Raw genomic sequence first — 22,182 nt, 5'->3', positions numbered from 1 at the left:
TGTGCAGACATAGCCGCGGTGGTAAAGGTGGTTCTGGTACGACAGAAATTTGGGAAACATTGACATTTGCAACCATGGAACAAAAAAGTCACATATTCTCAGAACCAAAGGCCATTGAATTTTAGAAGCCAAAGATTCTAGAACCCCAGAATGCGGCATCTCAGCACCATATATCCTAAAACGAACAATAAAATATCCCTAATACCATAAAACACGGTCTCTCACAAACTACCAGCACGTGGATACCAAGCGTGCCTTGAAGGTTCGATCCCCTCATCTTGACGCAAGGACGCTGAGGCCCCGAGAGACTAAGGGTAGAATGAAATAACATATGTGAGAGAGCCTTGTCAAACATAATGGGTTCTTCAAGTATCAGGGGTATTTGAAAAAGCGCCCCCTCAAAGTCACACAGCTTTCTCGCGGAGAACTAGGACTGAAATCAGCTTTCACGACTCCCGTCCCTGCGTCTGTTGCCTTCTTGCCTGCGAGCACCTCCACCCCCCAGCTCTCATGAGGTCCTTGAGACTCTGACTCAGGCCCAGCCTCTGCGGGGAGCTGGGGGAGCCTCTGCAGAGGCTGGGCCTGCTGCGCCCTCTCCAGAGACGGGAGCAGAGGAAGAGAAGGGGAGGCCGTGCTCAGGGGGCCTGGGCAGGGGGAATCATGCAGCGTTGTGGCATGTGTGTTGGGACTGGGGGAGTCGGGAGGCACATTTAGTCTTCTCCCTTCTCTGAGCTGGAGGGGTCCCACATGCAAAATCAGCCTGTTGCTGATTCCCTCGACCTCCAAGGGAAAGTCCACTTTGTGATTCGAGTTCAGCTTTTTTTCTGGAGCCTCAGTTTCTTCTTTCATCTAGCAGTCAGGAAATTAACCAGTGCTTTTCCTAACCCCCGGGGCTTCAAGCATAGTTCCCAAGGTCTTATCTGTCAGGAGAATAAGGCTCCATCCCGGGGGTGTCTTGGAGAATGTCAATGGGGTACAGGACACTAGGTAAGGCAAGGTCTTAAGGGCTGTTGATGTAATGAAGGGAGAAGAAATCCATCACTCTCTTGGGAAAGACCCTATCCCTTGGCTCCTAGAAGCATGACCTTTATTTCTGCATGTACCTGGAATTTATAGGATTCCCTTGGCCCAGGGCCAACCGCCCTGAAAAATCGAAGCCCCCAAGGTATGGTGACAGGCTGGGCCATGTGGGGTAGTCAGGTACGCTATTCTTATTCGGTACCTCCAGGTACCCGAATTTTAGAATTGTCCACTAGCCATGGGTGCAGAGTGTGGCCCTGTCCGTACTCTGTAGGGAGAGGGGACCTCTGGCAGGGGTGCAGCGGGGCAGCGGTTTGCCCCCACCGCATAGCCAATGTGCCCTTTCTCCCAAAGACCAGACCTGAGGGAACTCCTCCGGACTAGCCTCCAAGGCCACAGAGCTGCCCCCTTCTCGTGGAGGGCACCTCATCCACCAAGCTCAAATTTTCACACCCACTTCTGAAGTGTGCTCTCTCTCCGTCTCCCCCAAGGCCTGTTTCATGTGGCTTGTGGGAGGGGAAATACCACGGGGGGCGGTTGCTTCTCTGTAGTTGCCCGGCTGGGGTGGCAGCAGCTTCCTGAGGGAGCCAGGGGCCCTGGGAGTTCAGTGATGTGGATTCCTGTGCAAATTTCAGGCAACCTTGCCACTGACCCCACCAACACGGCTGACCCTTCCTGGCCCACCGTCCTCCAGACAGGCGCCTGAGGAGGAGAGGGAAAGGGCCACTTGTCCTCGCGGCCGGCCCTGCGAAGCGTCGAAGCCATTCTCTCCGCATTAATCATGGAAAAGTCAGCACGCCGAGCCTGGGAGGGAGAAAGCGCCTTTTTCATCTGTCTGGCTACAGGGCTTGAGAATGCTGAACTCAAAAGTTCAGCCCTGGCCAAGCTCTTGCTTTTGACAGCTGTCCTGACCCATCTTCAGCCTCTTCTGCCCACACCCGCAAAGGGTGAAAGGATTAAGTCAATTTCACTTTTTCTGAGAAAAATGCTCCATAGCCCGTCTTATCCACTCTGCGGTGGAGGCCAGCTCATGGCTCCTTGGTGCCCGTCAGTGGGCTCCCCGCCCTCCCTGGCCGTTACCTTGGGCTGGGACTGTTAAGTATTTCCTCATTAAAGCCCTGGCGGCTGGGCTCAGGTCCGCAAGCCAACACCAATAGTTACAACTGCCCCGGAATGTTTGGACAGATTTCTGCAGTTACGAGTTTATGAAGTTGAAAGGTTTTGTAGACGGGGACTATGTTGGTGTTAAGGGAGACCATTTCTCCAGGGGGCCTGAGTTTGCTGTCTTAAGATCCCAGAGGCAGGAAGAGGAGGGGAGAGGGCCAGAAGGAACAGGGTGGCCAACCAAGGAGTAAGAATAATGAGCCCAGACTATGAGGGGTCTGCTGCATTAGGAACAGGAGTGAGGGGGCGCACCAAGGGGCACCCTTGCCTCCAAATGAGGAAATGCAAAGTGCATGAAAGGGGAGTGCCGAATTCTGAGCACCTTTTGCGACCAAAGGAACAGCCATTTGATCTTCATTGTTTTCTGTTCCCAAATCAGAAAACCTCACAGCAAGATCAGGGAGTCTCTGGGGTAGGCCTCAAAGGGGCTGGGGACACCCTCTCCAAACCTGATGCAAAATGTTGTGTGTAGGTGCTTTCTCAGGGAAAGGATCCCTAAACTGTGTTATATTTGAAAAGGCATCTGTGACCAGAGCTGAGCAACACCCACCCTCCCACTGCATTGATAGGCAAATTGAGGTCCCTGCTAGTCATTCCTCCACGCTTTCATCAAATGGAAGCATTGAGGCCACTGTAGGGAACCAGACAGAAGGTCCCAGCTGGCTTGATTGCTGATTATCACAGACAGGGAAAGGGGAGACACACAGACAATAAAGCACACAAACAAGAAATGTTCAGACGATTGGGAGGACTGTGAAGACGCAGACGTGGGCTCGCTGAACGGTTCTCAGGGTTGGGGAAACCTCTCTGAGGAGTGACATTGCTGCTGGGGCTCCAAATGCAAGAAGGAGACGGCTACGGGAAGGTCTGGGGAAGACAGTTCGAGGCAGAAGGAACAGCCAGTGCAAAGGTCCTGAGGGCGAATGAGGGAAGGCAGGAGGCTAGCATGGGCAGTGGGGGTGGCTAGCCTGGCCTCTGAACAAGGGGCAGAGATGCAAGCAGATGAGGCTGGCAAGATGGGTCACGTAGGGCCATGGTAAGGAGTTTGGGGTTTATTCTGGGTAGAGTTGGAAGCCATGGAGAGTTTGGAACAGAGAGGACAGAGGTCCCAAGAGGGCCAGATAGTACCCACCACAAGAATCTCCAACTCAGAATTCCCGATGGCGGGCCCAGCGTGCTGCCCAGTATACCACACTGCCTCTTCCCCAGGCTGTCCTGCTTCACTCCCGCTATCCTCTCTGGAGACGGAGGGCATTCAAGAAAGGGTGGGGTAGCCTTGCCTCCTTGACCATTGCAGTGATTGAGCTGCAGGCCGCTCTGTATGAAAGGGCTTTACTATGACATCAGGCCCAGAGAGGGAAAGGGGCTTGCGTAAGGTCACACAGTACATTCGTGGCAGAGCAGGAAGTTGACCTACCTTCTCTCCCAGGCGGTGGTCTCTCCATTGGTGCACGTGCTCTGGTTTATCACAGCACACTCCGGTCCTGACAGTCATCCACAGGCCGGGGCCAGGCTGGGGCCCTGACAGGGGGTGGCTGGGGGTCTGCAGTCAGAGGGAATGACAGGCAATGAGGAGCGGAGTGGTGCTGAAAGGGAAGTGCAGAGAGTGGCCAGGAAACTCCGTAATTCTTCCTGTTCTGCAGGAAGAACCACCAAAATGAAGAGTCAAGGCACCGTCTTCATTTCTCTTTTAAAGAAATTCGTATTTGTATTAAAAAGTAAGTTATATAGAAACGTAGCGAAAATTCACCTGTGGTCCGAAACCCCCCAAACATAGCCGTCGAGGAACAATGTGGTATATTGCAGATTTTGGTTCTGTTTCACTTAACACTTCCATCAGCCAGCAGCGTATAAAGAGCTGGACTTCTGGGACAGGTGGCAGGGCTCATGTCCTGGGTGTGTGACCCATGCAGTCACACTGGGCCCTGCACTTAGGAGGGCCCTAGGCTTGGCTGAATGTTCTGCTGTCACCATTTTGACTTTTTTTTTTTTTTAATGTTTATTTTTGAGAAGGAGAGTGACAAAGTGTGAGCGGGGGAGGGGCAGAGAGAGAGGGAGACAGAGTCTGAAGCAGGCTCCAGGCCCTGAGCTGTCAGCAGAGAGCCCGCTGTGAGGCTCGAACCCACAAACTGCAAGATCATGACCTGAGCCGAAATTGGACCCTTAACTGACTGAGCCACCCAGATGCCCCATTGAAATTCTTTTTTTTTTTAATTTATTTTTGAGACAGAGAATGAACGAGGGAGGGTCAGAGAGAGGGAGACATAGAATCTGAAACAGGCTCCAGGCTCCTAGCTGTCAGCACAGAGCCCGACGTGGGGCTCGAACCCACGGACCCCGAGATCATGACTTGAGCCGAAATCGGACCCTTAACTGACTAAGCCACCCAGGCGCCCCATTGAAATTCTTAATAATGTTTGAACTCAGGGCCCAACATGTTCACTGTGCACTGGGCTTGCAAACTCTGTAGCTGGTCATGCCAGGGTGGTCTGGGTGAGCACCCAGCTCTGCCTCCACTCGCTGTGTGGCCCTGCCCATGACTTTGTTTACTAGGGTGTCAGATGGTGATAACTGGAGTATGTTCCTTGCAGGGTTGTCATGAGAAGTGCATGAGATCAGCTTGAGGAAGCTGTGGGCAAGCAGGTGCCACCTAGGGCCATTCTGCTTCTTCCTCTGTGGTTTTGTTCGTTTCCTTCCCTCTCCCTGGAGCTCTGCCTTGGCCCTGGGTGGCCGATGGTCCCTGCTCTTCCTGGTCTAAGCTAGTGCCCCTTCCTCCAAGAAGCCTTTTCCAGGATCTGCATCTGGAGAGACCTTCCCTGAACCTTACAGCACTTTGGTGGAGTCTTACGAGGCCCCAGTTTCTACTTTGGATTATGAGAGCTTAGGTTCAGCGATTTATTTCTCCCCAACTGTACTCTCAGCCCTGGTATTTCATAGACCAGACACATTCCAAAAAGATTTAAAAATTAAAAACTGGGAGACCAGAAGTAGGGTTGGCAACTATTTTGCTAAAGACACTTTTAAAAGGCTATTGTTTAATATAGTGATGATTTCCTTAAAGGGAGTCTATTTTTTTTTAATGTTTATTTATTTTTGACAGAGAGAGAGAAACATAGAGAAAGAGAGACATAGCACGAGCAGGAGAGGGAAAGAAAGACTGGGAGACACAGAATCTGAAGCAGGCTCCAGACTCCAAGCTGTCAGCACAAAGCTCAACATGGGACGCCAACTCACGAGAGGTGACATCATGACCTGAGCTGAACTCAGACACTTAACTGACTGAGCCACCCAGGTGCCCCCACATTTTTTTTAAGTTTGTTTATTTATTTTGAAAAAGAGAGAGAGCATAAGCAGGGGAGGGACAGAGAGAGAGCGAGAGAGAGAGAATCCCAAGTAGGATCTGTGCTGTCAGCATGGAGCCCGATGCGGGGCTTGATCTCACAAACTGTGAGATCATGAACTGAGCTGAGATCAAGAGTTGGATGCTTAACTGACTGAGCCACCCAGGCGCCCCAGGGAGTACTTTTTGACATCAAACAAACCACAACCCCTGAGCAAAAGACAATTCTTTAAACTGAGTGAATGGAGCTTTGGTAACAACTAGATTGTTCTTACTCTCACTTTGCTACAGTGAAATCTCCCCCTTGGACCACACTTTGGGCTGTTCCTCATCAGACTCTGCCTGGTTCTGCTTAAGGAGACCCTTGGCATTGCTCCCTGCCCTCGCAGGGTTCCCCCCACTCCCTGCCAGACCCTGACAGCTATGATATTCAAGGGGTTATTTTTTTCGCCTTGAAAAAGCAGCAGGGTCAGTGGATTCCAAAAACTGTTATTAATCCTTAAAAAAATTCCACGTTCCAACCAAAATGTGGACATGCTTTGAAATGTTTGTAGTGCCTCCCTTCCCTCTCAGCTTTCAAGAAGTGAGGACTTCAAAGGCCATTTCCTTGCTGAAATAAACACTGGGGCTGGAGGTAGGGGAGAGAAACACGGGCTTGTTGAGTGGAAAAGAAAATTGTATTTTTCTTCTAAAAGGCATCCAGACCCATCACCGTGAAAATGGCCCCTGGTCTGGAGGACAAGGGCTGGGTGTGTATGTGAGCTGTGATGACAGGCCCCTTGGCCCTTGTGTGTTCCAAGTTGGGGTCGGGGGTGAGCCTGGGTGATTCTGTGTGCAGGGCCGTGTTAGCGACTGTGAAATGTTTCATCAGCTGAGCTTAAGAGCTTGACTTCGGAGCCTCCTGGCTTCCATGGCAGGACATCCCCTTAGTAGCTGTGGGGATGTAACTCTCCCCGCTTCAGTTTCCTCATCTGTAAAATGGGGATAACAGTTTTTGTGAGGATCAAGCTATCAATGCACGTGTCATTGTTTAGAGCAGTGCCTGACGCTGGATGGTAAGCACTAGACAAATGATAGCTGTTGAAATCACTATTGTTTATGGAAATGTCTAGAGGGCAAGATAGCTATCTAACTCTCGTCTCCAAGGTTTTGCCCATATTTGAAAAGATCCATGATTCTGATCACTTCCTAACCCTACCCCCGACTCCCTCAGGAGGGGAGCACAGTGGATTCCCTGGAAAAGGAGCAGGCCCTTAGCTGCCCCCCGCAACCCCCTCTGCCCCGCTGGCCCCAGCAAGCCCTGCCCTGACCTGGGGGTGGGGAGCGGACAGGCCCTGCTCTTCTGAAAGACACAGAGGGCTTTGTGTCACTGCCCTGTCTCAAAGGCCCTGCTCAACCACCTACTAAGACAAGTGCCGGAGGGATGCACTTTATTGTTGTTGTTACTCTTATTGTTGTGTTTGTTGTTATTGCTGCTACTATGACTGTTGTTGTCATTGTCGTTGTTGTTAAATGGAGCCTGCCTAGAGGGTGGCCTCCTGGGACATCCTCCAACACCACCTGGGGGTCAGCCAGGCCCTGACTCAGGGGGGAAACCCTCAGGGGTTGTGCCCCAGCCACAGGGGAAGGGGAGTCAAAGGGGAGCCACAGGGGTAAGGCAGGAGGGGAGGGAGGTGGTCTGTAAGCTGCAGCAGGGCAGAGGTTGGGGAATGTGTTCAGGGCCTGTCCCCAGCATGTGTCAAAGAGAGGCGGGGAGGGACTGCCCTGTGGAGAGGTCAGGCAGTGGAGCCCACGGCAAGGCAGGGACAGCTCTGAGAGCAAGGATCTGTTATCCCAGGCTGTAGAGACAGGAGAGAGGTCCCGGCTTGGTTGCAAGAGGGTGTCTTACTGGGCAGCTAGGGAGCAAGGGTTCCTAGGAAAGCAGGCCAGGCCCCGGGGGCTGCCACGGTCCACACCAGGGAGCCAGCCTCCCTCCCCCTCCCCTGACTGACCACTTGGGCCCCGTGTCTCTTCCTCAGAGAAGCCTTCCCTAACTCCTCCCTGACCCTCAGCCTGTGACCCTTTCCAGTGTCACTTAGTGCCCCTGTTCTCCTTCACTGCACTGACCGTAAGCCTAGTTTCTTGTTTGGGTAAAACATTAACTGTCTGTTCCTTGGAGAATGTAAGACCCAGAGGAGATGGCCTCCATATCCCCTGGGCTCAGCTCCATGCCTGGGGCAGAGCCAGCTGGCAATAAATATTGGTTGAGTAGATAAATACAAAAAAACATCACTTAGCAACAGCAATGGTGAGAAAAGAAAAGGCATTTTAGGTGATCTTGGCTAAATTCAGAGATGTAGGTAATGTTTCCTTTTTTCCTTCCTTTGTTTCATCCTTCCCTCCCACCTTCCTTTCCTTCTCTCTTTCCCTCTCTTCCTTCCACAGTACATCGAGCACCTGCTATGCACCCAGTCCTATGTTAGGCCCTGGAGTGCTGTGTTGAACAAGACAGAGAAGGTTCCTGTTGGCGTAGGGCTCATATTCTTGGGTGGGCATTAAGGCCAGGTGAAGACGACCCCGACATGTTCCAAAGCGGGGCTGGCTGTTGAACTGTGGAAAAGCAGACTGCAAGGGCTTTCATCCTGCCCAGCCTCTTTTGGGATGGAGGAAAGAGCTTCAGAGAGGGAAAGGATTTGCCCACACAGGGGGCAGGACCAGGAGTCCCGGCCTTTATCTGAGTTCCCGCCACTGCGCCTTCCCTCAGCCCCTCCAGGTCGGGGGCCAGAAGTCCCTACGGGACCCCAGCAGGCTAGAGTCATGCGACACACAGAGAGCTCCTTGGGGCCTCCCAGAGATTGCCCAGGTTAATACTCTCATTATGCACATGAGGAGACTGAGGGCCTGAGAGAGAGGGGCCATTCCCAGGCCACACAGTGAACAGAACCAGTGCGGTGTCCCAACAAACCGGGCCCGTCCTTTCTGAAGCCTGGCACGGCACTCAAGAGGGGCCCAATGAATCCGAGCCTGCAGGAGAAAGGCATCAACAGAGGCCCACCAGCTAAAGGGAGACGCGATGGCCGCAATGCATTTTGCGTCTCTATGTTGCGGAGGCTGTTTCCTTGTGGTGATGAGCAAATCAATATTAATGGATGTTCATTCAAGTTTGCCGTGTGTCAGGCACTGTGCTGACTTAACTGCATTGCCTCCAAATTTAATCCTTGCGACAACCACATGTGGTAGCAACCTTCTCCCCACGTGAGAGAGAAGGCAGGAAAAGTTTCAGAGCCAAGTAACCGAGCTAAGGAAACCAGGAGAAAGGAAGAGTTCATGAGAGAACTCTGGGACTGGAGGGGGAGGGGGTGAGGGCCCAGCCTGCTTAATTGGCAACGTTGTTGGAAAAACTACCATTTCAGGAATGCTGAACAGCTCATGTGAGACGATGAGAGAGAGGTCAAAGGCTGAGGGCCAGTCTCCGCATCTGTGCCTGGGGTTCCAGGCTGCAGAGGCCCTTCCCACCCCCTGCCTCGTTTGGGTCTCATAAGAACCTGGTTGGGGGTGGGGCGTCCTTTTCTCCATCTTACCATGAAGGATAACATGGCCTAGAAAAGGGGAGTGCCTGAGGTCGCCTTGGGTGCTGATGGCAGAGCCCAGGTGTCCCAGTACCAGGACCAGAGTTCCTGCTCAACCTTGTGCCTCTTAGTTTCTTCCACCCTCAAGGGAAAACCAGAGGCCCAAGGGCCATGCGGTCTGCCTCCTGGCGTTGCGGGTAGAACTGTGTTCCCCGGGAAAGATACTTTGTTGCCGTCCTGACAGGAGCACCTGTGAATGTGACCTTATTTGGAAATAGAGTCTTGCAGCTGAAGTCTTCCTGGATGGGAATGGGGCGCTAATCCAATACGACTTTATCCTTATTAGAAGGGAAGAATGCCATGCAAAGATATGTACACTCAAGGAGAAGACCCCACGACGCGACAGAGGCAGAAATTGGGGGCAAGCCAAGGAATGTCAAGGCAAGGATCGACGGCCACCACCAGCAGCTAGAAAGAGACAAGGCAGGATTCTGCCCGGCGTCTCAGAGGGAGCATGACCCTGCTGACACCTGATTTTTAGACATCTAGCCTCCAGAACTGTGAGAGAATACATTTCTATTGTTTTAACCCAGCCAGTTTGGGGGACTTTGTTACGGGAGCCCTGGCAAACTAATATACTTGATGTCTCATCTTTCTACCTAGTATGCAAAGTGACCCTCAAAATAAGGGGAAGGGTCCCTGATCTTCAATGCACAGGCCAGAAGCAAGGCCAAGGCAGGATTTCAGTAAGCAAGGATCATGCTGATAGTTTAATGCTTGTAAATATCTAACCATGTGCCAGGCCCTGTTCTATTGCTGTACAGACAGTCACACACTGAATCCTCCCAATGGCTCTGAGAGTAGTACCATACTATTGCTGTCTCCACTTGAGTACTTTAATACTCCTATCAGTCCATTCTAGAGAGGCGAAGTGACGAATCTAGGACCACACAGCTAGTAATAAGCAGAGCCCAGATCCAAACGCAGGCGGTGTATCTCTACCATGATGCTGGTTTTGGCAAACATGGGGGCGTTTATCATCCCTGCCAGAGAGAGATGCATAAGCTAAGCCCCTGGAGCGGAAGAGTCAAGGGCACTTTGGGGAAATAGTTTTCCAAGGCAGTGAACTCAGGGAAGGAGCCATGGCTTCTACAGGAACATGAAGGCTTGGACTTGGCCAGTGTCCGCACGGCACAGTAGATCAGGCTGTGGGCTCTGGGAAGGGGCTGCGTCTTCAGCATGATTCTGGATGGTATGCCATATTAGTCAGAATACTTAGATTACGCTGCGGTAAATCAACACCTGAAAGTCTTAATGGCTTGTAACATCCAGGCTTAGTTCTCGCTCCTGTGATATATTCACTATGTCTCCTTCTCACTCAGGGACCCTCACTCTGGAAAAGAGGGTGTTGGAGGGCCTCCCCCCCGGCGGTGACATGCTCCAGCTCATAACATGGTGCAATTCAGAACCGGCACTGGTCATGTGGTCCTACCGCCACAAAGGGACCTGGTGGTGTCATCCTTCCCCAGGCCGGGAGGCAGAAACCCAGGAATGCTCGGTGGACAGCACTAATGAGAACCACAGAGCTAAGGTGCACTAAAGGACAAGGTACGCACACCATCACACCATCTCCTTTCAGCTTTGAGATTCTTTCAAGGAGAAAGCCCCCTTCAGTACCAGCGTATCACCAACCCCTTTCCAACCTGTGTTGATCTCTCTCGTCAACTGTCAACACCTCTCGGGTTCCGGTCTGTGAACAACAACAGCATTTTCAGACTTCAGTTAGAATGTACTAATATTATTTGGCTTTTGTGGCATGCATTTTTGCCTTTGTCCAGCATGCATTTTCCATTAGTAGCAGTAATAAGAAGTTTCCTTTGAGAAAAAAATTAATTTAAATAAAACACAACAGGGGCGGGCGCCTGGGTGGCTCAGTCGGTTGGGTGTCTGACTTCGGCTCAGGTCATGATCTCGCAGTTCGTGGGTTCGAGCCCCGCGTCGGGCTCTGTGCTGACAGCTTGGAGCCTGGAGACTGCTTCAGATTCTGTATCTCCCTTTCTCTGTCCCTCCCCCGCTTACGCTTTGTCTCTCTCTCTCTCTCTCTCTCTCAAAAATAAATAAACGTTTAAAATTTTTTTTTAAAAAACACAACAAAAAATACTAGAGTGAACTTTTGAGTCAGAAGGCTTTGGTTCAAATCTGGATTCTTCCACTTAGTAGTTCCTTGACCTCGGGCATGTAAGGGAACCTCTCTAAGCCTCACAGTTTCCCTATCTGGAAAATGGCACTAACATGGGTGACCACATCGCGGGATTGTCGTGAAATGTTGGTCAAGCTCTTACCATACTGCCTGACCCATAACAAGTTCTCAATGTCAGCAGTTATTATTATCTAGCTGGGTGGCCTTCTCCCCTCACTGGCCTCAGTGTCCCTGTCTCTGAAGTGGGTTCAGGGGATGATCTCTGGTATGGGAAGCTGTCATTCCTGTTTAGCATGGTCAAGGAAGATGCAGGTCCTTGAATGCCAGGGTGACTGAACTTAGGGAGGCAGGGAGAGGACGAAGCGAGCCTGGTGGTTCCCTCCCCTCCCCTGTCCAGGTCCTTCCCTTCAGGTATTATGCTGGGCTTCTGGCTGACAGCTGTGTTTTCTCTGCTCAGCAAAGGTCTTCCCTGTAAACAGCGGAAGTCGGGTGACCTCCAGCCCCAGAAGGCCTCACCCCCAGGGGCCTGGGTGAGAAAAGGCTCCTTGTATCTGGGGTAGGGGTGAACTCTGCACTCCCCAGGAACAACTATTCCGGCAGCATTCCTCCTGGAATGCAGCTGGAGGGCCGACCCTCCACCAGAAATAGCCTCCCAGTGGCTTTGCTCTGGTCTCCCTGCTTGAGGGGGGGCTCACCTCCAAGGGCCCTGCTGCTGGGAAGGCTGAGAGTCACAGCAGCCCGAACAGGACACAGGATGCCCCTTGGGAAAGTGGCCAAGCTCTCGCCAGCTCAGATCTGAGTCAGGCATTGCGGGGTCGTGGCCTGGAACTCCAGCCTATGGAGGCATGGAACCGCATTTAGAAAGGCAACCTGTTTGCACCTGACTTGAGAGACCCTGATGCTTCCTGTCCTTACCTCAAGCCGCTCCCCTTCTCTGCACAGCCCGTGCAGCTCCTCGCTCTGCCTTCCCTAGCAGACCTTCTCCTGGCACTGTTCCTTGCCCTGGTCCTCACCCTGGCACAGAGGCCCTCCTCCTGCCTCCTCACAAGGCTGGCTTCTTCTCAGCTCCTCCCTCACGTCTCAGCGTAAACATCACCCCCTTAGAGAGGCTGCCTGGCCCCTCCATCCAAGTGGCCCATCCCGTCACCCTCGACCATGTATCTGTAATTTTCTTTCTTATTGGCCATTTAGCTTTTTATGGTCTCGCTTGTCTCCACTAGAATGTACGTTCCATGATGCAGAGACTGTGACTGTCAACCTGTATTTTCCTGGCTCAGCCAAGGCCTTACCCATGAACATGAGCTATTGAGTGACCTCCAGTTCCCGGAAGGCCCCGTTCCAAGCTCTGTCCCTGCCTGGGAGGCACTCAGTAAATACCGGTTAAATGAATGAATGAGTGAATGGGTGAATGCATAAAAGGGGAGTGCCAGAAAAGACCCTGGATGATATTTACTATCTTAATAATGGCTACCAATTCTTTTCTTTTTTTTTTTTAAATACAAGTTAGCTAACATATAGTGTAATAATGATTTCAGGAGTAGAAGTTAGTGATGCATCACTTACATATAACACCCAGTGCTCCTCCCAACAAGTGCCCTCCTTAATGCCCATCACCCATTTAGCTAATTTCCCCACCCAGCACCCCTCCAGCAACCTTCAGTTTGTTCTCTGTGCTTAAGAGTCTCTTATGGTTTGCCTCCCAATAGCTACCAATTCGTAAGCGTTGTCTCTGTGTCCTGCACTGTGCTATGTGCATTGCCTACATTATCTCACTGGGTCCTACTGCGGCCCTGTGGGCTTAAGTAATGGGCCACGGACACGTGTGCTGCAGGGTGTGGGGCCCCAATCTCAACCCAAGTTTGCCTCATGGCAAAGCCTGTGCTCTTAACATCCTCCCCTGCACGCAGAGGTGGGAAATGACTTGCCCAAATCCAGCTGGAGAGAGAACCTTCTCCCTGCCTCCCCGTAGCCTCTCCCAGCCGGGGCAGCTGCTGGTGCCGTCCGCCCCAGGTTCCTTCAGAGAGAGCACGTAGGGTCAACGCCCAGCTCCCAGGCAGTAGGAGGCAGCTGGGGTTTCTCTGAGTCATCCGAACCCCTGAGGCCCCTACAGGTCAGCTCCCAGGCTGTCAGGCCATGACCTGAGGCCACTCATCTGGCTGACTCTCTCTCACGTCTAGTCTCCCTCACTGGAGAATGTGCCAGGCTCACCGGGGTACAAGGCAGGGCCTGTGTTTCCGCTGCAACGCTCTCAGCCCCCAGGAATGCTGCTGACTCACAGCAGGCAGGCAGGCCGGCTGTGACTCAGGGCGGTGCAGGCACAGCCCTCCCTCGGGAAGGGAGGAGAGAGTCCCCAGGTGGAGTGGCGGCCAGTCCCCCAGCTCGTGGCCTGACACGCGTGAGGGCTGTCCACGAGAGCGAATGTTATCCTCTAGCTCAGTGACCCAGATAGCTCTTCCTTGGTGGGCCTCGATTTCCCTGTGGGTGCATGGAGCAGAGGCCCCGCATGGTCCATGATGGGATGTCATCTGCAGTTAAGACAATGAAAGTGAACGAGAACCTCAAGTGCCCACGGGCGGACTCTAGGCTGAAATTTGTGGAGGCCGATGCCCTGGGGAAGGGCTGGGGTCCTGGGCTCAAGTCTCACCCTTAACACCACCTCACATGTGGACTTGGTAGAATTACCTCCCCCACGCTGGGCCTCAACCCCCTCATCTGTTGACAGCCAGCTTCTAGTGGGCAGAGTGGGCCGTCACCAACTCGACTTTTATCCGCACTGCTCCCCCCGCTGAGGATGTCCTGGCCACCGTCTGCCTCCTGGTCCTTCAAGGACCTGGTCCATCGCGGCTTCACCGAGGAGGCTTGCAGAACCTTCCATTCAAAACTCATCTCTCACAGATGTTAAAACAATGTCATGAATCTACATGTGATTGCATTAAAAATGTACAAAATATATTAAGCGAAAAAAGCAGGAGGCAGAATAAAGTGCATAAAATGCATTTTGATCCATATATACGTGTCTATAATTGGAAATGCATAGGAAAAAAAAAGGCCTAGAAGGATATATATAAAAACGTTAACCATGACAATCTCTGAGTCATGAAGATGATGGTGATATTTATTTTTCCTTAATATTTTTCAAGGCTTTCTAAATTGCATGCGCCGAGCATGTTGCTTTTATAAACAGAAAGACATTAGAGCTTCTTTCTAATTTAAAACTCCTTCTCCACCTCCCCTGTGGCCTTTTGCCAATCGTCTCCTCTGTGGCACACACTGCTTTTCCCGGTGTGACCCGATGCCTGGCCCACCGCAGACTCTCAATGCCGTCCTTGATCGGAATCGGAGGGGTTGCCCCGTCTTGTGGGCGCATCTCTTCTCCCATGAAACGGAGAGCCCCCCGGAGGAGAGACAGCACCCTACACTGTGTGCCAACATAGAGGCAGCAGATCGTCAGAAAAGGAGTCAAGAAGCCTGAGTGTTGGTTCTGGAGATGGCCCTAAATCGCTGGCTGTGTCTATGTATCTAAGTCCCCTCCTCTCTCCGGGCCTCATTTCCCTCACCTGCAAAATGAAGGGTTGGACTCTACAATCTCTACATTAGTGCTCTCCAATGGAGCTTTCTGCAATGATGGACGAGTTCTACCTCTTTGTTGTCCAATATGGTAGCCGCTAGCTCTTGGAAGGTGCTAGAGCCATTTAGAAATGGAATCAATTGGGGCGCCTGGGTGGCTTGGTCGGTTGAGCGTCCTACTTTGGCTCAGGTCATGATCTCACGGTCCGTGATTCGAGCCCCGCGTCGGGCTCTGTGCTGACAGCTCAGAGCCTGGAGCCTGTTTCAGATTCTGTGTCTCCCTCTCTCTCTGCTCCTACCCTGTTCATGCTCTGGCTCTCTCTGTCTCAAAAATAAATAAACGTTAAAAAAAAAAAAAAGAGATGGAATCAATTTAAATCTAAACAGCCATTCTTAACTAGTAGGCACCAAAGGGATGGTGCAGTTCTAGATAACCCTTTTAGCCCTGACGTTTGGTGATTCTCTTATTTATTAGAGTTTCATTTTCTCAGAAGAGCACCTGGAAATGTACCTTCCCCCAACTGCAACCATGTGACTCCAAGGAGGCCTGCCATCTTTGTAGATGTCACCCCCAATCCTCAATGATCGGCCAGGGTGGTCACCTGACCCAAGGTAGACCAACTAGAGCACTTCTCTGGGGCTTTTAAGTTGCAGCGAATTGAATATAGCCTAAAATTAACTTTCTAAAAGCGAGTGAGCAATTCAATTCAAGGCAGCGTTGTACAACCACCACCTCTGTTTAGTTCGAGAACCTTTTCATCACCTCCAAAGGAAGCCTCCTACCAATTAAGCAGCTGCTCTGCCATTTCCTCTTTCCAACTCTTTTGGCAACCACCAATCCGCGTTCTATGAACTTGCCTAACCCAGGTATTTCAAGTGGATGGAATCATACAATATGTGAACTTTTGTGTCTGGCTTCTTTCACTGAGCTCATCCACACTGTAGCATGTATCAGTACTCCATTCCTTTTTAATGGTCGAGTAATATTCCACTGTGTGTATTTACCACAATTTGTTTATCCATTCATCCACCGAAACACATTTGGGCAGTTTCCACTTTTTGGCTATTGCGAATCGTGCTGTATGAATATTTGTGTACAGGTATGTGTTTAAGTCCTTGTTTTCACTTCCTCGGGGTACATAGTTAGGTGTGGGATTAATTGCCGGGTCTCACTGGCATTTTACAGTCCCACCAGCAATGTCCATTTGGGTTTGAGGGTACTCTAGATGGAACCCTCCACATTGTGAGACGCCAAATCCCTGCCTGGAACCCGCAGCCGAACCGCCCTCTGGTTCCCTCTGCTTCTGCTCCTGTCCTCAGCCAAGAGCCTCAGACAGATGCCTGAGGAAAACAGCTGTGGCTTGTCATCTGATAAGAGAGAAGAGGCTGGTGGTAAGGGTGGGTGGGAGGTGGGTGGTAGTGGGAATAGAGGGCCGGGTTCCCCTGAGGACACTGTGGGGCAGGGAATATGGAAGAGAGGCTGGAGGCCAGGCCAGGGGAAGGAGGGGGGGAAAGGTGGAAAGAAAAACTCAGCAGAATCGCCAATGTTTAGATGGCCTTTCCAGAGTAACTGAGACAGCTCATCTGGGGCCAACCATGAAGGCAATGTTCTTTCAGGGTCTGAGAGGAAACAACTCCGATTTGGTTTTCTGGGCAGGGGGAAGAAATGGAAAGTGATGAGGAAGGGTGGTTGTAGAGATAGGGCTCGGGCCACTCTACCCTTTAATTCTCTCTAGAATCTCAAATCTGGGATCTGGGCCCACAGGAGCAGAGCCCAGTTGGTTGTTTTCTAAATATGATCCGGGGAGCACACACAGGTAACGAGATGAGGGCTCAGGGGGCGGAGGTAGGGAAGTCCTAATTGGGGACACTGAGAGAAAGTGCCAGATGGCGGGAGCTGTGTAGTCCTTGGAGGATGGGGCAGGGCACCCGTGCCATCTCAGACATGCTCCTGGAAAGAAAATTGACTCTTCCTTCTTGCACAGTTAATTAAATTCTTCTTTTTAATTCGTGATAGTTGGAGTGCATGAAACATGGGACTTCACACATCGATGAATTGCTCCAGGTTCATGGCCCACAGACGCAGGTCTTCTGACAAATTCTATCTCCCACGCACATAAGTTTACCAGACCACCATAGCCAAGGTCCGTGCTGGGTGAGTTAAACAATGGAAATGTATTGTCTCCCAGTTCCAGAGGCTACAAGTCTGAAATCAAGGTGTTGGTTCCTTTCGGGGGCTATGAGAGAGAATCCGGTCCAGGCCCCTCGTATAGCTTCTGAAGGTTTGCTGGAAATCTTGGGGATTCTTTGGCTTATAGAAGCATCACCCTGATTTCTGCCTTTATCTCTATGTGGGATTTCTCTGTGTGTCTGTCTATGTGTCCAAACTTCCCCCCATTTATAAGGACACCAGTTATATTGGATTAGGCCCCACTCTAAGGGCCTCATTTTCGTTTGATTACCTCTGTAAAGACCCTATTTCCAACTAAGGTCACATTCTGAGATACCGGGAGTGGGATAACAACATACTCTCTCAGAGGGACACAGTTCAACCATAAACAACAAGATATCCCTCCATCCCTCCATCAAGAAAGATTTAGGGTACGATTATATCCACTGTATTACAGAGAATATTCCTGACAGGAAGTAACTGCCATTTTGCATAACTATCTCTGAACAGCAAGTCTTCTGCTTACAATTGTAGAGGCCTGACCATTTGAGGATTTTGAAGAACTATCTACAGTCTAGCTTCCAGCTTCCTACATTTCAAAGTATCCCTCCTTTCCAGCACGCACAGTTCTGTTGCCAGGTACTGGAAGACGTGTTCATGTGGCTATGCAGCTCTGAACCTTCACCTCTGTGTCTTTATGCCAGGTGAGTGGGCTCAGGAGACAGCGGGCGGGTCCTTCGAGACATGTCTATCCAGAGACAGCTGACTTAACCATACATAAAGCCTAGACAGCCACCAGATGCAAACTAAATGTATCGCCAACTCAACGTCCCCTTAACCAGAACCCCAAAATGCCACGGACCCTTCTAAAGCCATCTGACAACAAGAAAAATCTGGCAGTAAGGAGGTCAGAGGGGGAAAAAGTGAATGATCTCAACTGATTACAGTTAGAATGACTTGTGCAATTTTTACAGAAACACATGACCATGTGAACACATTGCTAGGGCCTTTCCCCTGGCTTAGAGGGGGGCCTGTGCCAGGAAAGGGTCCTGAAGCTTAAACTGGACTGGTTTCACGGTTGATTTGCCTCTGGATGAGTGGCTCTCTCCATCGTAAAAGCCTCCACGAGTCAGAAAACAAACAAACAAAACTCCACAAACATCCATTCAAGAAGGACGTGTTCATCTATTATATGCCAGAGCCTGTGCTAGATCCGGATGAAGCGGAGACAAACAAAGCAAGCTGAGAGCAAATCCAACTTCTAGACATCACAACCTCCCCGGGGGCCCAGCCCTGGAGAGACTGGGCTCTCCCAGGGGTGAGTCATCAGATGGAGAAGAAAAACTAGCCCCAGCTTGGGCTGGAAAGTTGGCCTTTCCCTTTGAGAAGTGTAATGAAAGATCCTGGGAAAAGAAGCCTCCTCCTAGAAGAATCTTGATGCTGGACACAGCCCCCAAAGAGAGGTTATCCATTAAGCCAGGAGTAAAATCCCCCAAATCAGACCTCAGAGCCACCCTTTCCCCAGGAAAATGTCCCCTGTCAGGAGTCCTAGACCTCGGGATCTAAAGCCTCAGCCCCTGTGTCCAACCTCTTGCTTTGGTTCAGAACATTCTTCCATCTTTGACTTGTGATGAGCAGAAGCATATGACTGCCAGAAGCATAAGTCCTTCCTGCCAGTGACTGACCAGTCCCAGCCGCCTGCCTCAGCTTTTGCCCAGCCTCATTCTGGACCATGGCACCCTGAATCACTTGAAGGACACACACCTTGGGGGTGTCCTCCTCTCTGAGCCTCAGTCTCTTCATATATCAAATGGGATGACAATGGACCATCAACTCCAAGAGGGCCGGGTGATTTGTCTTGTCCATCCCTGTAGTCTCAGCCCCACGGAAGTGGATGGCACCCTAGTAGGTGTTTGTCGTGTGAATGAATGGTATAGAGAGATCCTTGACCTCTGCGTGGAGGAGACCGTAGATTTACATTACAAGAGCTGGTACTTGTTCAGTTGCAGGTGGTAGACACCAATGCACCTGGCATGAGACGGAACAACTGTATCCATTCATATCGCCAAAGTCCCCGGAGTAATTATAACGTTAGGATTCTTCTGCTCAACTGACAATATGATGAATCTGTCTCCACCTCTGCACTTGGCTTTCCTCTCTCTTAGCCCTTAGAGTTGGTCTGGAGTTAGGCCTACAGTCCAGCAGAAAAGAGACAATCTTGTTCTCAGAAATTCAAACAAAAATCTCAGAAGTGAGTCTCATTGGATAGACTTGGGTCCCTTGTCCATTCCCAAACTAATCCCTGTGGCCAGGGACATCTGATGTTCTGATTACCCAAGCCTGCCCTGGAGTTGACCCACCAGTAGGAAGGAGTAGTTCTGCAAACGAAAATGCAGGTTCATCACCAGGAAAGGGGAGGTGGCTCCACGGCCGACCGCAGGTGCCCACCATAGCACTCGACTAAAGCCTGAAGTGTAGGCAAAACTTCTCCGCTCTGAGCCTCGCCCTCTTCACCTGTCCTTGGGGACAAAGACGACCCTGACAGAAACCCAGTGCTTCTCCTCATTCTAGAGCTTTTGTGAGGTCCCACCAAGGCTGTGAGTTATAATAATGACTAACATTTATTGAGCCATCGCAGGCATCTGGCCTGTGCTAAGTCAACACTTGACACATTTATTTTAATATTTACAACAATCCGTTTTACCGATGAGAAGCAAGCTGAGAGCAGTTATAAGGCTTGTACACTGTCACATAGCTAGCAAGGGTGGAGCTGGGGTTTAAAGCAGTGCCCTCAAGCATGAAGCTATATATAAACTGTAAATAATTTTACAAGCATAGGGATTATTAGTAATGGTCTGTACTGTTAATAATAGTAATTTTTTTAAAACCCTGAAAGGGAAATTCAAATAAATTCAAACAAATGTTTGTTTAGCACCTACTATGGGCTGATCACTCACCAGGGGCTCAGAGGGAGACACATAAATAACTGTGAAACAGGCAGACTGTGATCTAATAGAGCCATAAACATGCCCCAGGGGAGTGTGGGGAGCAAGAGATTGACTCCGCCTGGGGAGGGGTGAGGGGAGGGGACCTGGAAAGGTCTCTTAGAAGAGGTAGGATTTGAACTGAGCTTGAAAGATAAAGGGACTTCAACAAAGGGAGGAGAGAGAAAATCAACTTTATAAGCGATCTGGAAGGATCTAAAGGCCCAGTGCAGAGTTCCTGGATAAGAGTTAAGCATGTCTATGCAAAATAACTTTCACACCAGCAGGAGCTTCAAAAAGTTATTGAGTAAGTGGAGCGCAGCAGTTGCCATAGGAACAGAGGCAAGCCTCATCCCTGTCATTAGTGAGCATCCCTGGCTTTGAGCTGTCTAGCCAGGGCCAGGAGGCAGCGGGGGCTGGGCTGAGCTGTCCCTTAGAAGAAAAGCCCAGCAAGATTGCTGCCCTGGGAGACTGGCTCTTGTTTCATAGGGAGGAGAGCTGACAGGTGACATCTGGTTCAGAGAAAATAGCCAGCCAGGGGAAGCCTCTGCCTCAGAGGGCTTTGGGACATCCCGAAGCTACTAGAGCAGGCACTGGGACATCAGGGAGGGAATGCGAAGGGCAGGGAACAGGCCTGAGAACCAGAAGTGGCCAAGGGGTAGAGTTCTATCCGGGACGCCAGGGTGTGAGGGTACCTCCCCGAGCATGGCCTCCCAGGGCCCCTGGGGACTACCAGGGCATCCCAACACACTGAGAGAGTTGGCATCTAACCACTAAGAGCACAGGGGAAACCGTAAGTGAAGACGCCAGTGACAGGTTAGGTGTCTCTAATAGGAGAGCGAATGGTGGGGTATTTAATGCAACAGACATTAGACCCCAGACGTATGTTCAAATCTTGGCTCTGACACTTTCTAGCTGTGTGACCTTGGGCAAATTACTTACCCTTTCTTTCCTTCTCAGTTTCCCCATCTGTAAGATGTAGGTGAGGGTAATAATTTTACCTGCATCATAGGCCTGCATGAGAATTAAGTGAGATAATAAACACAGTCATGTATGGTAACTGACACACAGTGGATGTTCAATAAATGCAAGCTGTTATAGCACTATTATGACTTCCAAGTTTCAATTGGGTATTGTTTTAGTGTCTTTCCCCCCCCAGGCAGAGTTTCCTTATATTTGTGCTAAAAGCCAGGTTCTCCAAATATAGCAGACGAGGACAATGACAACAGTGAGGGTAGCGAGGGGACCCATTTACCTTCCGAGTGTCCAGTGACTATTATCAAGAAGGAGGGAGTCAAGGTTCTGTCCCTGCGAGCCAAGCCAAGAAGTTTGAGCCATTTACTACAGGCAGTCGGTCGCCATTGAACATTTTGGAAGAAAAAAAAGGACTTGATCAAGGGAATGCAGATTTTCGTCCCTGAAGCTCTATGCACTTGTAGGAATAGACTCTAAGTATAATGACAATAGAATCTAAATATAGTAACAATAATAACAACAGCTATCATTTCACGAAAGAGCTTATTATGCACCAGGCACCGTGCTAAGAGCTTCACATGCCTTGTCTGTTGTAATCCTTACAACAACCTTATGAGGTAGCTACTATAATTAGCCCCGTTTTACAAATAAGAAAACTGGGGCACTGAGAGGTCGACTCAGGTAGCTAAGTCACACAGCTAGCAAATGGCAGAGCTGGGCTGGAACACAGCCACCTGGCTCCAGGGGTGTGCCATTTAACCCCTGCACTCTTTTTCCTTCCCTGAACCCAGAAGAGGGGGTGCTGGTGGGCAACCTGTCACTCTCACTTTTAGGAGCCCCACCATTTATCTGGATTTCAGTGCCCCCTCCCCCCCCCCCCCAAGTCTGATGCTCTGGGACTTCACCTCTTTCTCTGAAAGTCCCACCTGGTGTGTGTGTGTGTGTGTGTGTGTGTGTGTGTGTGTGTGAGAAAGGGAGAGAGAGAGAAACCAGCTGACCAGTGAGGACGGAAGCCTCTGGACATCAAAGTGGGCAGAGCCCCGGATGGATGGGCTGGAGGCAGGCCTGGGTCCCGTTGGGCTAATTCCTCCCAGGGCTGGCAGAGGCCATGGCGGGAACTTCTGAGAAGGTGGAGAACAAGTCCTTTCATACGGCCTCCCTTTGAGCTGGCCTCCAGGTGGGGCCGGGGTCGGTGGGTGGAGGGCGGGGAACGA

General features: G+C 50.8%; 1 long non-coding RNA gene across 1 annotated transcript; it reads right to left on the bottom strand.

The window, feature by feature from the left end:
- Window positions 1–3,485: 3,485 nt before the first annotated feature.
- Window positions 3,486–21,467, bottom strand: LOC132680845 (uncharacterized). The gene is made up of 3 exons (XR_009610734.3): window positions 21,249–21,467; window positions 20,936–21,007; window positions 3,486–3,727 (listed from the first exon to the last, which is right to left on the bottom strand). It is a non-coding gene; the product is annotated as an uncharacterized LOC132680845 (long non-coding RNA).
- Between the last annotated feature and the right edge of the window lie 715 nt (window positions 21,468–22,182).

Source organism: Panthera onca, chromosome A1 (assembly GCF_046562875.1).
Source record: "Panthera onca isolate mPanOnc1 chromosome A1, mPanOnc1 haplotype 2, whole genome shotgun sequence".
NCBI lineage: Eukaryota > Metazoa > Chordata > Mammalia > Carnivora > Felidae > Panthera > Panthera onca.
The sequence above is the reverse complement of the archived record's forward strand: the minus strand, read 5'-3'. Positions and strand labels throughout refer to the sequence as shown.